The sequence below is a fragment of the Heliangelus exortis genome, chromosome 30 (genome assembly GCF_036169615.1).
Source record: "Heliangelus exortis chromosome 30, bHelExo1.hap1, whole genome shotgun sequence".
NCBI classification, from domain to species: Eukaryota; Metazoa; Chordata; class Aves; order Apodiformes; family Trochilidae; genus Heliangelus; species Heliangelus exortis.
Window position 1 is genome coordinate 3,482,399 of NC_092451.1, and position 15,081 is coordinate 3,497,479.

General features: G+C 48.3%; 1 long non-coding RNA gene across 1 annotated transcript in view; it reads left to right on the top strand.

The window, feature by feature from the left end:
• Positions 1-2,234: 2,234 nt before the first annotated feature.
• The window catches only part of LOC139788707 (uncharacterized), a 43,477-nt gene continuing 30,630 nt past the window's right edge, over positions 2,235-15,081 (top strand). The window contains exon 1 of the long non-coding RNA XR_011722916.1: positions 2,235-2,645. This is a non-coding gene — a long non-coding RNA (uncharacterized lncRNA). The remainder of the gene's footprint in view (positions 2,646-15,081) is intronic.

Genomic DNA, 15,081 nt, shown 5'->3' on the forward strand with positions numbered 1-15,081 from the left:
TGGGAGAGCAGCTGGATCTTCCACACAGGTATGTGCTGGTCTTTTGGATGGAGCTGGTTTTTCACAGCTCATTAGGCTCTGTCTGAGACAGCACCTTATTGCTCTGTGCAGCTGGTTAAAGTTGAGGTCAGGTACAGCACCAAAAAAAAAAAAAAAAAAGTTGCAGGCATGGCTTGAAAGCTTCTTGCTGTGGTTCTGGGCTGGCTGTTACAAACCCTTGGAAAAAAAAAAAAAAAGTGAATATTATGTCCAGATGTTGTGGGTTTTCTTCACATTTTTATGTGCCTTTTGAAAACCTGTGCTCTTTTGTGATGCCCAAGAAAGCAGCTGGAGTCTGGTGAAATCCCTTCCATGCTGCAGTCTCCAAGTGGCTGTTGAAATCCAGCTGTGCAGGGTCAGCCTGAGTCCTGCCCTCTGCCTGGGACCTTTCCCCAGGGACATCTCTTCTGAAAAGTCACCTTGCTTTGCTGGGTATAATACTCCAGTATTATTTGCTGGGCACAATACTCAAACCTTGTGGTGGCCCAGGCAGCAGCACTGATATTTCAAGGACAAGGAGGCTGAAGCTGCCCCCTTGACTTTTTTTTTTTTTTTCCTGGAATTTCAGTGTCATCCTTGTTCTTCTGTAGGAATGTGTCACTGTAATTGAATTCATGTCAAAGCAATCTCTGTGACTGGCTCAGCCTGGCCCAGCATTGCCACTGATGCTTTATTATTTATTTTTATTTCTGTAGCTCACAAAGCCTCAAATACTGCTTATCTGATAGTACTTCACCAGGGAAGATATTAAGGTTTTTTAAAAGAGAAATTAAACCCGGGTACCCAGGAGGGAACTCTGGCTGCAGTCACCATTCACTGTGGAGATGACACTGGGGAAAATGTTCTCTGTGGAGATGCTCCAAGAGGAGCAGCTAAATGGGGCACCAGAGGTGAGAGGAGGTGAAAAGGCTGAGAAGGAGGAAAAGAGGGAAGAAGGAGCTGCTCTGAGGAGTCAGCACCTCCAGGCTGAGGGGGAAACACCAAGTGGTGATACCCAAACAGGATCTCCCTGCCTCCATCCATCCATCCATCAGGCAAGTTGGCAAGAGATTGGAGACAATCTTTTGGGTTTCTAAGCCCAAAGTGCACACCAGCAGTTGGCTCCTGACTCCTGGCATCCCCGAGGCTCTTGTCATTCTCCTTGAGACCCTGAATGAAGTACTTGAGGACACATTTAAATGCTCCTGCTGAATGACCAGGAACCATGTGCAAGATAAGGGCAATGAAGTCAGTGTTACTACAGGGGTTTTTTTCTTAATATTTCTTCTTTTCCCTCAAATATTCAACAAATTCTCTTTCTTTAAGTGCAGTGCTACGAAACACCATGAAAAGAAATAATTTGGGCTCCTTTTCCAGTCTTAAAATATTATTTGCTTTAGATGTTTTTATCACTGTTTTGTTTTGTTTTGTTTTTAGAAAACTTGTCAGTGTCTATTAATCCATTTTGCATGGCTGGCCTCAGGCCAGCAAATCTACAGGAACAAAGTTCTGGTCCCTCCCAGGTTCACCTCTTTGAATTTGCAAGGAGGAGCAAATCCTCTGAGGGACAGAGCAGAATCAACACGAGGTCCTGGGGTGCAACAGATTGCCCTGGGCTGTTTACTGTAGCAAATATATTTGTACAAGCACATTCTGGCAGCTGGCTCTGTGGACACTGCAGCAGCAAAAGAGGAAGGAACCATTTACAAACCCTCAAATCCACCCTGCTCAAGCACTTGCTTTTCTTTGGAAAGACAAAGATGTGTGGGAGGTCATGGAGCTGCTGCAGCTGAACAGAAGGTATGGGGTTTGTGGGTTTTTTTCCAGTGGCTCAAGGCTTGGTTTTGAATCTTCAGCATCAGGATTGCTCAGAGCTGGACAGGACAGTCTGGGCAGGAGCTGGATGGTGGTAGCCCCAATGCTTTGTGAACCATTTTGGTGTTTGGGTAGTGTTGAAAGTGAATTTCTCAGGGAGTGAGGAGAAGCCTTGTCATCCCATGCCACGGGATGCTCAAGTGGAGTTTATCTTCAGGTAGCTGAGCAGCTGGGTTGGGAAAAGTCACCTTCAGCATCAAGAGAAATGAAGGCAGAGATGCCAGGGAAGGGACAATTCTGCTGTCACACTCAGTGTGCTGTGTCAAGCTGTGACATCTTAGTGGTGATAGGTGTGGTGTGTCTTTCCTCCTTCTAGAACTTCTAGACTGATCATCTGAACCCTTTGAAACCCTGCCAGCCTTTGTGGGTTGAGCAAGAAGCTGGTATTTCATTAAATCCCAACTTGGTGAAACTTGGTGGGGTGCCAAGGCAGAAAGCAAGACCTACTGGGAGCTGTGTTTGCCTGACAGCAGGTTCTCAGTGGGCTTTTGGTAACAAGAACACTTCATGCTACTGATATCTTTTCATCCAAGGATATGCAAATATTAGTTGACTGAGAAAGTCCCTGCACTCAACTTGATATGGTCTCTTTGTTTGTTTATGGATAATGCAAGAACTTCTGAATGTCACAAAACTTGGGGGAAGTGTTCCAGCCATCAGGAAGCAAGAGCCTGACTTGAAGAGAGAAACCCTGGAAATGCTGAAGTGGAGAGGACAGAGGAGGGAAGGGAATCCCACCCGGAGCAAGAGAGGTGAGGGAATGGTCAGAAGGGTGGGGAGCAGCTGGGGGAAGCTGTTGGAGTGAGGACAATGAAGGAATAGAGGGATCCTTTGTACACCATGAGAACCATGCTGATGGGCACAGCACGGGTCCAGTGGTAGGAATAAAAAGTGCAGAATCTCATGGAAAGTCAGCAGAGCCAGAACCAAGGGGTCCTCATCTAGGAGCCCCAGATTTTAAGCACAAAGCCAACCTTTTAGGGCCTATTTCAGAGCTGGCATTGTGTTCAGAGCAGTGTCCCACTTGTGCTGGATGCAGATCTAGCCTTGGATATCTTGATTGGAATCTATGGTGTTAATTATTCATGCTCACCATTTGTATTTTGGGACTAATTAACTATTCTAGGTTCCTATAAAGAATATTGTCAACTATTTAATGGCTCATTGAGTTTAGCAGGATTTCTAGCTTCTCTTTCACCATTTCAACAGAGCAGTTATTGTGATTTGTGACCTGGAGTAGCAGCTAGTGAGCTGTGAGCAGGCCATGTGTATTATGATGTTAGTTCTACCCTTTGACAAATAGGTTTTAATTGGCTTTACATGGCTTCTACTTGAGGATAGAGGCATCCAAAGACAGAGGCTGTGGAAGCAGAGTGTGTCCCAAAACATTTAAAAGCAGTGCCTTTATGCTAATGTGTAATGGCCTTTGGTGTGAAAATAGCAAGTTGGAGCCTCAGCTGATCCAAGTCACTGCAGAGGAGCTGCAGGCACAGCCCACTTGTTTTATCTGTGCTATTAGAGGATGGAAAAATAGAATAAAGTCCAGGTTCCCCTGAATATTCAAAAGCCTCTTCACCCCAAAGAATGGAGCCCTTGGTGGGGACTTTGCTGGATGAGAACACCCCTTCCAGCTGGCCAGAGCTGACCCTTCATGGCTTTTCTTGTCATTTGTTTTCATCTGCTGCTTCATCAGGAAATTCAATCAATAATTTGGGTGATGATTTTATATATAAAAGTAAGCTTTTCTGTTTGGGCTTGATTAGTTTGTCTCTGTACCTATTTGCTTTGAAAGTTCCCCCAGATATTAACCACCATGATCAGGTAATCACAGCTAAGGTTTTCATGTCCTTCCCCTTGCCCCAGGTGTGCAGTTTGACTCTAATAATGTCAGAATCATGAGTTTTTAAAGCCTAGTGCTTTTTTTTTTTTTTTTTTTTTTTTTTTCCTGCTTGAATTCCACGGACATCGCAGAGCTGAGAAAAGAAAATACAATCCAAATACAATCCATCTTCTGTGAGATGAACTCGGTCATCCTTCAGTTTATTGAGTCAGAGGGAATACAAAACAAACCCACAAATGTGGAAAGCAGTTGACAAGGGATCATTCCATTTCCTTTTCCATTTGTTTCCTCGATTAAAATTGTTTTCAGCTGATTCCCCTCTTAATTTCATCTGACAGAACAGAATTCACTGGAGGATCCTCCCAAACTTCCCAACTTTGTGCTTGGCCAAACTTGCTGGGAATAGGGTGGTGATGGGGAAGGACTTTGCTGAATCATCCTCATGCACTTCAAATAATCTCTTTAAGTCTGGAAATGTGATGACAAAACTTCCAGTCCTGTTCAATTCAGTGGCAGATTCCTACTGATTCCCAGCTCCCCAGCCCCTTCCCCAGCCCCAAAGCTTCTCAGTTGGCTCGTGCAGTGTCTTTTCTCTTCCCTGACTGAATAAATATTTTTGTGTAGGAGGCAGAAGTATTTCCAGCATTCCACAAGGATGATGGATGGATCCTCTTAGCAATCACTTGGGGCTAGAAGCTGGTATGGAACATGGCTCATCCAGTGTCCTGTGGGGAGATGGGCAGGAATAGGGTTGCACAACCCAGTTTGATGCCTTACCCCATCCTGATTCTCTAAAAGCTCCTAAAGAAGAGGAGAGCAGAGGACTTTTGGTGCTGCTGAGTAGCTGTGGCTGTTTTTTGAAATGAGTCAGGAGAGGTGGAGCCCACAATGCACATGGAGGTGGGCAAAGGCCCTTCCTGCAGTGGTACAAGATCATTTAGGAAAAAGTCCTTCCTTTTTTTACCTCTGCTGAGGCCGTCATCGTGGTATCAGATCTGATATCCTGAAGTGGAAGGAAAGCCTTAGAAAGTTGAAAGAGAGGAGTAATGACAAGAGCCAAGCAGACATTGTTACATTAGGTTTTTAAAAGAGCTGGATGAAGTGGAAGATAATTTAACTAAGACACCACTGGTCCTTTTCCTGCATTAATTTTAGAGCCAGATCTGAAACGGGAGTAAATCTGGGCATCTGCAGAGATTCCCAGGAGAGGAGCTGGGAGCTGGAGCTGGATTAGCAGCCCTGGAGGTTCCCTTCTCCCTCTGCCTGAGCACTGAGCCCCAGGGATGGAAGTGCCCATTCCCTCTGCCCAGCCATCAATGGGCTCCATGTTGTCAGGTACCATGGAATCCCCAAAGCCAACACAGGAGGGTTAATTAATGCTTAATTAAAAGCTGACATAAGGAGGGAAATTAAATTAATGCCCTAATTAATACTTCAGGTTTAGTCCAAATAGGAAGCTTAATGATTCTCCTTTCCCTTTAGCAGCACTGTGCTTTACCTCTGAGCAGTGATGAATTTTGCCTCATTTGGCCCCAATCCTGGAAAACATCCTCATTAAAAAAATGTATTGAAGCCCACACTTCATTCTGTTCTTGCCATTCTTAATTGCTGGCCTGGATAGGCACGGAGTTAAGTGTTTGATTAAATAAGGTGGAGCTATTTGGAACATTTTGCATAACAGCCCCCAATTTGCTAAGCTGATTGGACTCTTAAAAAACTTCCCTGAGCATCCTTTAGTTGAATGAGGAGCATCAGTCAGGCTTGCAGTGTGTCTTTCATCACAGTTTAATGGAGTTGGTATTTTTTTAAGCATCACTTCTTTATGATCAAGAGGAATCAGGAGTCCACCAGAGCAGCAAGTTTTCCGTGAAGGAAAATGAAAACAGGAGAAATATTTGAAGGATTGAGACAGCACATTCCCCTTATCAAGGTTCATTTCCTTTAACAAATCTTGGTTTATTGGTGACAAAGACTTCCATTTGACAGCACGGGAAGTACAACGTGTCAGACTAAAAATGCTTCAATGTTTAGGTTGCTCCACTGGCTGGAAAATGAGTTTCAGAGAGTTCTGGTTGGATTCACCTTGGAAATGCTGCAGCAAAGTCTGGGTGTGGGGCAGGAGGGTGAAATTCTGCCCCTATCTGGAAGGAGGTGGCAGTGGTGGGCTCTGCTCACACACACCTAAGAGGTAGGTGAATTGCTAAAAAGGTGTATTTTTGGTGTCAAGAGATCTATTTTTTTGATAAAGATGGCAGAGGACTGAATGTTCTGGCCTGTGCATGAGAAGACACAGAGTATTGCTCTGTGCCCTTGGGTTTGGGGACTTGCTGGGTTCAGTGTTAGCATCAGGGCTGTGGTACTCCTTTTATCCCTCACCTGAGCCACTCCAGCAGGGGAAATTTCCCTGGCTCCCTGCTCTTAGAGGTCTTCTGTGTCATTTTGGTTTGGGTTGTTTTTTTTTCCCCTTCTTCCCTAGATCAGGGAAGCTGCAGGCTGCATGGGTTGGAGCCTCTTCCAGAAGGGATGAGCATCACTTAGACCGTGCAGTGTGCACTCAGAGGGAAAGTCAGCCTGAGCAGGGAGGTATTAAACCTCCCCAGCACTATGGCAGGTCAAACCAGGGACTAAATTGCTGTAGCTATAGAGAAATATTTGCAGGCTGAGCTGCTGAAAAAGCACCAGCCCCTTGCCTCACCCCCCAACCACTTCTTTCCACCCAGCAGGGTTGTTTGTGCAGCTGGAAAATAACCCAAGCCCCCCTAAAATACCAAAGGTCCCAGTTTCCTGTAAGGGTTCAGAGCAATTCCTTCTGCTCTGAGGATGATGTGAGGTGCAGCCTGAGTCAGAACCTGGGCTGGTGCTGCCCATGGGCAGAGGGAATGCTGCATTCCCACCCCACACCTCTGGGTTGGAGCTGGCCAAATTCCCATTGCGTGCGTCAGGGCAGGGTTCAAAATCAGGCAGAAGGTCATGGGAGGGAAGGAAAAAGGGTGTGTATTTCAAAAAAAAAAAAAAAAAAAAAATCAACCCACCACATCATGTGTCTTTCTCACAGAGTTTGCCTTCTGGGTTGAGCCTGGTTTTATTCAGAGCCCGGTGAGGTTTTTCTCTGCAGCCACACAAGCAGGCGTAGGAAGCTGAGGTGCTGACCTCATCACATGGCTCCTTTGAAAAAAATGATAGATGCTTTCGTAATTATTCAGGAAAAAACCATCAGGAGTCTGAGAAATCATCACAATAGGTGGCACTGAGTCTCTTTGAATAAGATTCCTATTGGAATCAATGAGAGTTTTGTGAGTTCTGCTCAGGCACTATTGATTAGCCACTGATAGATGGGTCTGGTGGTCCTCAGCAGCAGTATTGCCCTTTTTGTATATGCATTTTTCTCTCACCAGACTCTTTCTCATCCTTTCATGCTTCAAAAGAAAATTGGGGCTGGAAGTTGAATAGCATGGACTCATTTTATAAGAATCTGGTAGAAGATCCCTGCGTTTCTTGGCTGGGTCCCAGTTTAAATGTGCAGGGAGAATAAAACCAGTGTGGTCGTGGCCTTTGGTGGGCAGGGGTAAATGGCAGGGGTAAATTTTCCTCCTCCCCAAAAAACAACAACAACAAGAGAAAGTCTCCATAAGCTGTTTGAGGCTGCACATGACGTGGAGGGCTGCACACCCCAGGCAAATCCAGCTCCCCAGGAAATGAACCCATCCGGAGCACGTGTGTGCTCAGAGGGAAAAAAATCCGTGGCTTCCAAAGGCAGCTCACGATGCCCGGGTGTCTGCAGTGGAGGAGCATTTCTCATCCAGATACACTGCCTCGAAATGTTAAATGTTTTTTTTATTAGCAGCTCTTGCATTGTGTGCACTGAAAGATGAGTCACTGCCCTTCAGAGCAAAGCTGGGAATCAATAGACCTCTGTGAATTAGATAATGCGCTAAAATATGGATATCTACCAAGGCATGGGAGCTCTGATGGTGACTAATGGGGTAGTGGAAATACACAGTGAAAGCAGCCCCAGCAGCCAGGAATCTTTCTGGAACTTTCTCTGAGTCCCAATCCACTCGTGAGGGCTCAGCGTGGCGGGGACACGGCTGGAGAGGGAGCGGGAAGCAGAGCTCCCGGGCCCCCGTGTGCAGAACATGAATCTTCTGCAAGATGTTTGCTTTTAATGAGAGAAAGAGCCTCAGGGTTGTTTGTGGGGACACCAGCTGCAGCCCCTGCAGCCTGAGTAGAGAGGCAGAGCTGGGTGCCAGCTGATTATTCCCCCTTCCTGAGTGCCTGGGAGGCTCATCCGTAGCGTTGGGTCCTGTGCTTCCCTCCACGAGAGACCCATGGACGCAGCAGAGCCCCAGGGATGATGAAAGGATTGGAGTCTCTGACCCTGCTTTGAGCTTGGGGGTTGGACTGAGGCCATCTCCAGAGGGTCCCATCCAGCCTCAGCCCTTCCACGTAACCCAGTGGCCACCCAGCCCCATGCCAGCCCCATAACCTCTTCACAGCACACTCAGTAAAATCCGAAAGTCTATAAAAGTCAGAATGAATTCAAGCTTTGTGTTAACTCTCCAGAAGTAATCTCCTGGTTGCCTGAGATGTTCTTTCTGCTCTCCAAATGTTGCCTGAGCAGCCTCCAAATCCCTGTTACAATTGTCCATGGTAGCCCATGAACCTTGTGGCACCTGCAAAGAATCACTCAATGGGCTCCCTCCAACCCAGGGGAGTGCACGTCCTGTCAGCTCCCAGAACCTGCTCGTATGTAGTGGTGAAGTTTGCACTGGGGTTGGGGTTATTATTGTTTCTCTAAACAGAGAGGATAGCCTCAGGCAGAGTTGAAAATTTCATCTCTAGCCAGTTGGGGGAAGTGAAAGTCAGGAACAATCGGCAACAAAATAATTTTTTCCTCTTGGCAGATGATGCTCTGGACTTCCCAAGGCCAGGTGCTAACTCCTCTTGCCCCCCAGACTCCCACTCCAGACTGGGAAGGGAAACAAGAGGCATAAAACACAGCTAGGCAGGTTGCAAGATAAAAGGCCAAATGGAATCCCTTGTGGAGCTCCACAGCAGAGAGGCAGAGCTGGAATGCAAAGATTCACTGCTGGTGGTTGTACTCCAGTACAGCCCAGTGGATTGTGTTCAAATCACTCAGCAGAACCCAAAAAAATCTGACACTGGTATTTACGTGGCCATTAGCTGACTCCAGTCTTTGCAGAGTGCACTTTTCCTCCAAAAAAAAACAAAAACCCAACCCATCTGATGGTGGAAAAAAGTTCTTTTCTCTGTGCTAGGGCCAACTGGAGTCTGCAGAAAGCAACTGAGTGTTTGTCACTTGAAGATGTTCCCCGATTGATAGAGGAAGTTCTTGGTGTGGCAGTAGCCAAACCTCAGCTCTTTTCGAGTGCCAGTCTTGTGTCTGAATCATCAGGACATGGTTGTGGGACATCTTGTGGGTGATATTGGTGTAAATATATAAACCCACCAGATCTATCCTAGAGAAAGGACACTGGGGGTTGTTGTGGTAAGGGCAGTGTTGCAGCCACGTGGTGCTATCTCTGTGCCTACTTCAGTTATTTTATTTTGCAAACATTCTGATAGGGCCGCTGTTACTTTTATTTTTATTGTTTTATGGGTTTTTTTGAAAGGTAAAGCTTTGGGTAGAGGGGGGAGATCTTTGGGCCCAAGGCACTGCATTTAACACCTTCCCCATCCGAGGAGCCTTCAAAGCCCTGTGCATCTCAAAGAGGATGAGGTTAATTCTGCATTTCTTCCCACAGCAAGGCAAAATCTGTGAGATGTGAGAGCAAGAGCACCTGGGAGGTGACTGACAGATGAGAAGGGAAGGATGCTTTATGGATTTGTGACAGTCCTGCTTGTCTCTTGTGTGTGATTGTGTTTGGTGGCAGCGTTCCTGGCACGGCCCCTTCTCTGTGAATAAACCTGAGCGTGCAGAAAAGGCAAGGAAGGAACTTTGCTTTCTTAATGAAGTAGTTCTGGCAGTGCTGAGCAAAAAGAAATTGGTGACTTGACTATGAAAGGCCAGAAAAATATAATAATTAGTTGTATTTTACATATTCCCAGGCTGCCTTGGGGGAAAGAGAGGTGATTGCCAGGCAGGCTGGGTACGTGTCTGCACGTTTCCAGCTGGCAGGTGTGCTGAATCCTGGAGGTCAAAGCTGGCTGGTATTGATTCAGTTTTCCATAGGTCAGTTCCTCTTCGTGGAAAAACCTACAAATTAAATACTGACTTAAAAAAAAAATTACTCAAGGTTTATATAAGTGTAAATTTGAGAGAAAAATTCAGCCCCAGAAGAGCTGTCTTGTAACAGAGAGAAGAAAGCTGATGATTTCTCCTTCTTTTGCTTAAAATGAGTCAGAAGCCCTGCAGGGTTTTTATTTTTTAATTCCACCAGCATCTCAGGCAGTGTGCTTCATGGAGATGGGAGCTGCACTGAGGTGCTGCCCCCACCCTGTCCCTTGTTTTCTGAGCAGAAATTCCTGGGGAAATGTCTATTTTCCTGTCTCTTTTCACATCAGATGAGGGCAGCAGCTTGGGCTGGGGAGGATGTGCTGCTTGGCTGGTCCCTCACTGGGATGAGGAGGGCAGCACTGACCTTGTGTAAAGGCTTTTTTTCCCCAGGAATGTTGAATTCCCCCATTTCATCATCAAGGATCAGGGCAACTAAATCCAGATAAATCCAGAGCAACTGCACTGAAGTCTCTGGTGGCTTGCAGAAGCTGACGTGGGAGTAGAATTTGGTCCAGAAGAGTTATTTTTGCTTAGATAAAATCAGCTTCTGCTGAAGAGGAAGCTCAATATGAATGTTAGTTTTCTGCTGTAACTGAAATTTCATTTCATTTGGGGGGGGGGGGAAAAAAAAGCCAACTCTCCTTTTAGATGCTTTGGTGTAAACTGGAATTAACTCGTTGACTTTTGAATCCTTTTTTATTTAGAAATATTCTTAAAGATTTTCTGTGCATTAACCATGAGCTCTGCTCTCCTCAGGTGAAATGCAAATCCAGAACAAGAGAGTGAGTTTTGAGGAAACCTAAGGAAGTTAGGAACCAAATCTAATTGACACCCAACACAATTTAGGGATGTAAACTTTATTCTGTGAAAATCCCCATCTAGGAGTTTAGATAAAAAAAAAATGCTGGCGATTCCTTTAACTTAGTGAACATCTTTTAGAGAGTGTTTTATATGACTGAGTGCTGAAGAGCTGTCATAAACCTTTTCATTTAGCTGCATCCCCAGACAGAGAGTGAGAGGAGATTGCAGTAGCAGAGAAAAATGAGAAACAGAGGATTTGCTATTCTGCCTCCAAACATTTCTCCCCAGATCCCATGTCCTGCTCTCAGAAATGGGAAGTGTCTTCATTATTCGGGGGAGGGAGGAGGAATCCCAGCCCTGGGCCTTGGCTCTCTGTGCTCACAGCCCCCTGCCTGCCTTTAGGAAGACTTCTTTGGGAAGTGTAGAAGGATCCACAGGTTGGAAAAGGAGGAGTTTTGGCCTTTTTGTGTGCATGACATCATCTGACAAGTCTCCCATCATCCTGGAGGAGTCTGGAGGCTGCAGCCCGCGGGGTGTTCCGCTCAGGTGGCTGCAGCTGGGGTGATGAAGCTCACCTGGGCCAGCAAGGTTAAAAACACCCGAGGCAAGAAGGATGCAATAATTGGGAGTGATTGGAAGGGCCCGATCCTGCAAAGTGTCCATTGCTGCCTTCAGTCCCTCCTGGAAGAGCTGCTGGGCCAGCACCGGGCAGGATGGAGCTGGCAAAGCTCCAGGCAAGTGGCGTGTGAGAAGTCACACCCTGAAGAGGCTGAAGGGCTTGTGACAGATCTTTCCAACAGTGAAAACTGTCTTTTTTTCCTCCTCCTGCATTTAGCTAATGCCTGTCAAAGAAGATTAGAAAAGGCAAGATGACATGGAATTAAGAGGAAGTTTTCTAGTGGCCAGAGCTGGTGATAAAGGGCACTGTGGTGTGCCTGGGGTGTCAGCCTGCATCCTTCCTCCTGCCAGCCTGCATCCTTCCTCCTGCCAGCCTGCATCCTTCCTCCTGCCAGCCTGCATCCCCTCTCCTGCCAGCCTGCATCCCTCCTCATGCCAGCCTGCATCCCCCCTCCTGCCAGCCTGCATCCCTCCTCATGCCAGCCTGCATCCCCCCTCCTGCCAGCCTGCATCCCCTCTCCTGCCAGCCTGCATCCCCCCTCCTGCCAGCCTGCATCCTCCCTCCTGCCAGCCTGCATCCCCCCTCCTGCCAGCCTGCATCCCCTCTCCTGCCAGCCTGCATCCCCTCTCCTGCCAGCCTGCATCCTCCCTCCTGCCAGCCTGCATCCCCCCTCCTGCCAGCCTGCATCCTCCCTCCTGCCAGCCTGCATCCTCCCTCCTGCCAGCCTGCATCCCCCCTCCTGCCAGCCTGCATCCTCCCTCCTGCCAGCCTGCATCCTTCCTCCTGCCAGCCTGCATCCCCTCTCCTGCCAGCCTGCATCCCTCCTCATGCCAGCCTGCATCCCCCCTCCTGCCAGCCTGCATCCCTCCTCATGCCAGCCTGCATCCCCTCTCCTGCCAGCCTGCATCCCCCCTCCTGCCAGCCTGCATCCCCTCTCCTGCCACCCTGCATCCTCCCTCCTGCCAGCCTGCATCCCCCCTCCTGCCAGCCTGCATCCTCCCTCCTGCCAGCCTGCATCCTCCCTCCTGCCAGCCTGCATCCCCCCTCCTGCCAGCCTGCATCCTCCCTCCTGCCAGCCTGCATCCCCCCTCCTGCCAGCCTGCATCCTCCCTCCTGCCAGCCTGCATCCTCCCTCCTGCCAGCCTGCATCCCCCCTCCTGCCAGCCTGCATCCTCCCTCCTGCCAGCCTGCATCCTTCCTCCTGCCAGCCTGCATCCCCTCTCCTGCCAGCCTGCATCCCTCCTCATGCCAGCCTGCATCCCCCCTCCTGCCAGCCTGCATCCCTCCTCATGCCAGCCTGCATCCCCTCTCCTGCCAGCCTGCATCCCCCCTCCTGCCAGCCTGCATCCCCTCTCCTGCCACCCTGCATCCTCCCTCCTGCCAGCCTGCATCCCCCCTCCTGCCAGCCTGCATCCTCCCTCCTGCCAGCCTGCATCCTCCCTCCTGCCAGCCTGCATCCCCCCTCCTGCCAGCCTGCATCCTCCCTCATGCCAGCCTGCATCCCCCCTCCTGCCAGCCTGCATCCCCCCTCCTGCCAGCCTGCATCCTCCCTCATGCCAGCCTGCATCCCCCCTCCTGCCAGCCTGCATCCCCTCTCCTGCCAGCCTGCATCCTCCCTCCTGCCAGCCTGCATCCTCCCTCCTGCCAGCCTGCATCCTCCCTCCTGCCAGCCTGCATCCCTCCTCATGCCAGCCTGCATCCTCCCTCCTGCCAGCCTGCATCCTCCCTCCTGCCAGCCTGCATCCTCCCTCCTGCCAGCCTGCATCCTCCCTCATGCCAGCCTGCATCCCCCCTCCTGCCAGCCTGCATCCTCCCTCCTGCCAGCCTGCATCCCTCCTCATGCCAGCCTGCATCCTCCCTCATGCCAGCCTGCATCCCCCCTCCTGCCAGCCTGCATCCCCCCTCCTGCCAGCCTGCATCCCCCCTCCTGCCAGCCTGCATCCCCCCTCCTGCCAGCCTGCATCCCCCCTCCTGCCAGCCTGCATCCCCCCTCCTGCCAGCCTGCATCCCCCCTCCTGCCAGCCTGCATCCCCCCTCCTGCCAGCCTGCATCCTCCCTCATGCCACCCTGCATCCCCCCTCCTGCCACCCTGCATCCCCTCTCCTGCCAGCCTGCATCCTCCCTCAGAACCTGCTGTGGTAGGACAGAAATAAAAACCAACCCAACACCAGTCCTCAGACTGCTGCCTGACACAAGTGGTTTCTTCCCCAAGAAAAATGGGTGTATTTCAAAGAACTTGATACCAAATTGACAGGCTGGTTTTTCAGCTGCCTAATTTAAGATGCTTTAAGACAAGCAGGTCCAGAGGTGGTGACTGCTTGCTTCTTGCTTCCTCCCCAGGACACAGAGGGGTTTAAGTGCAGGCCCTTGGGCAGCAGCTCTTTCCTGAGCTTTCAGCCCCTAATCTTGGAGCAGTTTGGGAAGGAGGTTTTGTTTTTTTTTTTTCTCTCTAGCCCTGCAAGTCCACAGGTGAAACTGGAAGACTTTCCAAGGGAGTTGAAGAGTCCTGGCTTGGTGGCATTGTCCCAGATTCTTATGCTCTGATGACCAAGGAAAAGGGAGAGAGAGTTTTTGCTGGAGTAGCTGATGTTGTCTGGGGACCCTTAGAGAAGAGGGGCCACGATTTAGGAGCCCTCAGCTTTAGTTTATTCAGTATTTCCATTGCAGGGGGAGATGAGTTTTCATTGTATAACTTTTGGCAGAAAGAATAATTTTGTTATTCAAAGAATAACTTTGAATAATTTGGAATGTAGAGGGTGTGTTTTGGATTGCTTTTTAAGAAGTCCAGATCTCCTGGTTTTTTTTAGAATTACTGTCATCTGAATATTGATCATTTGTGCTTCTGGAGTCATCCTTGATTTTTATTTTTTTTTATCTTCCTGGGAATTTCTTCCTTTGGAGACAGCTGAGACAGCCCTCTCTTTCACCAGGGCAAAAATTATTTTCCATGAACTATTTCCTCCCCCCCCCCTTTTTTTTTTTTTTTTTATTCTTTAAGGTTTCATAGTTTTTATGCCAGTGAAACCAAGCACTTCAAATTCTTATCCCAAGGTCTTGAGTTGATTTTCATGGCAGATACAAGCAGTGATGCCTGCACTGATCTCAGACATGGTTTATTTTTATTCTTATATATCAGCAGCTATTTGTCACACTACCTTGCAATGTGGGACTCACATTTATATGGTTTGGGGAGATGTAACTCATTTTCTGTTTAATCCACTGTCTGTCAAAGGGAGAGATTTAAGATAGAATACTGTGGGCTTTCTGACATGGTTCCCAATCTTTTTTTTATCTGTGTATTTATTTATTCTCCATGCACACTCTGTCATTTGTTAGCTTGAGCACCAAAGAAAGTTGGTTTTCCAATAGGTATAATTTGAGGAAAAAAAACAACCTCTCAGCATGGATTGGACTGTAGATGTGATGCTGCCAGGATTCTGGAATATTAAAAATGTTTCAGTGAGCAGATTGGGCCATTACTCCCCTTCTGCTGGGAGGAAACTCTTGGCAAGTTTTTCTTTTCAACCAAGCATTCTCGTGTTGGTGAAAAAAGAAAAAAAACCAACCACAAATGTTGATGCTCTCCTTGGCAAAGTGCTTTGAGATCTGCAGAGCAGAAGTTTGGTTCCTGGGAAGAAGCAGCTTGTTCTTGGAGCGTGGTGTGAACAAGAGTGAAAGGGGCTGTGGATC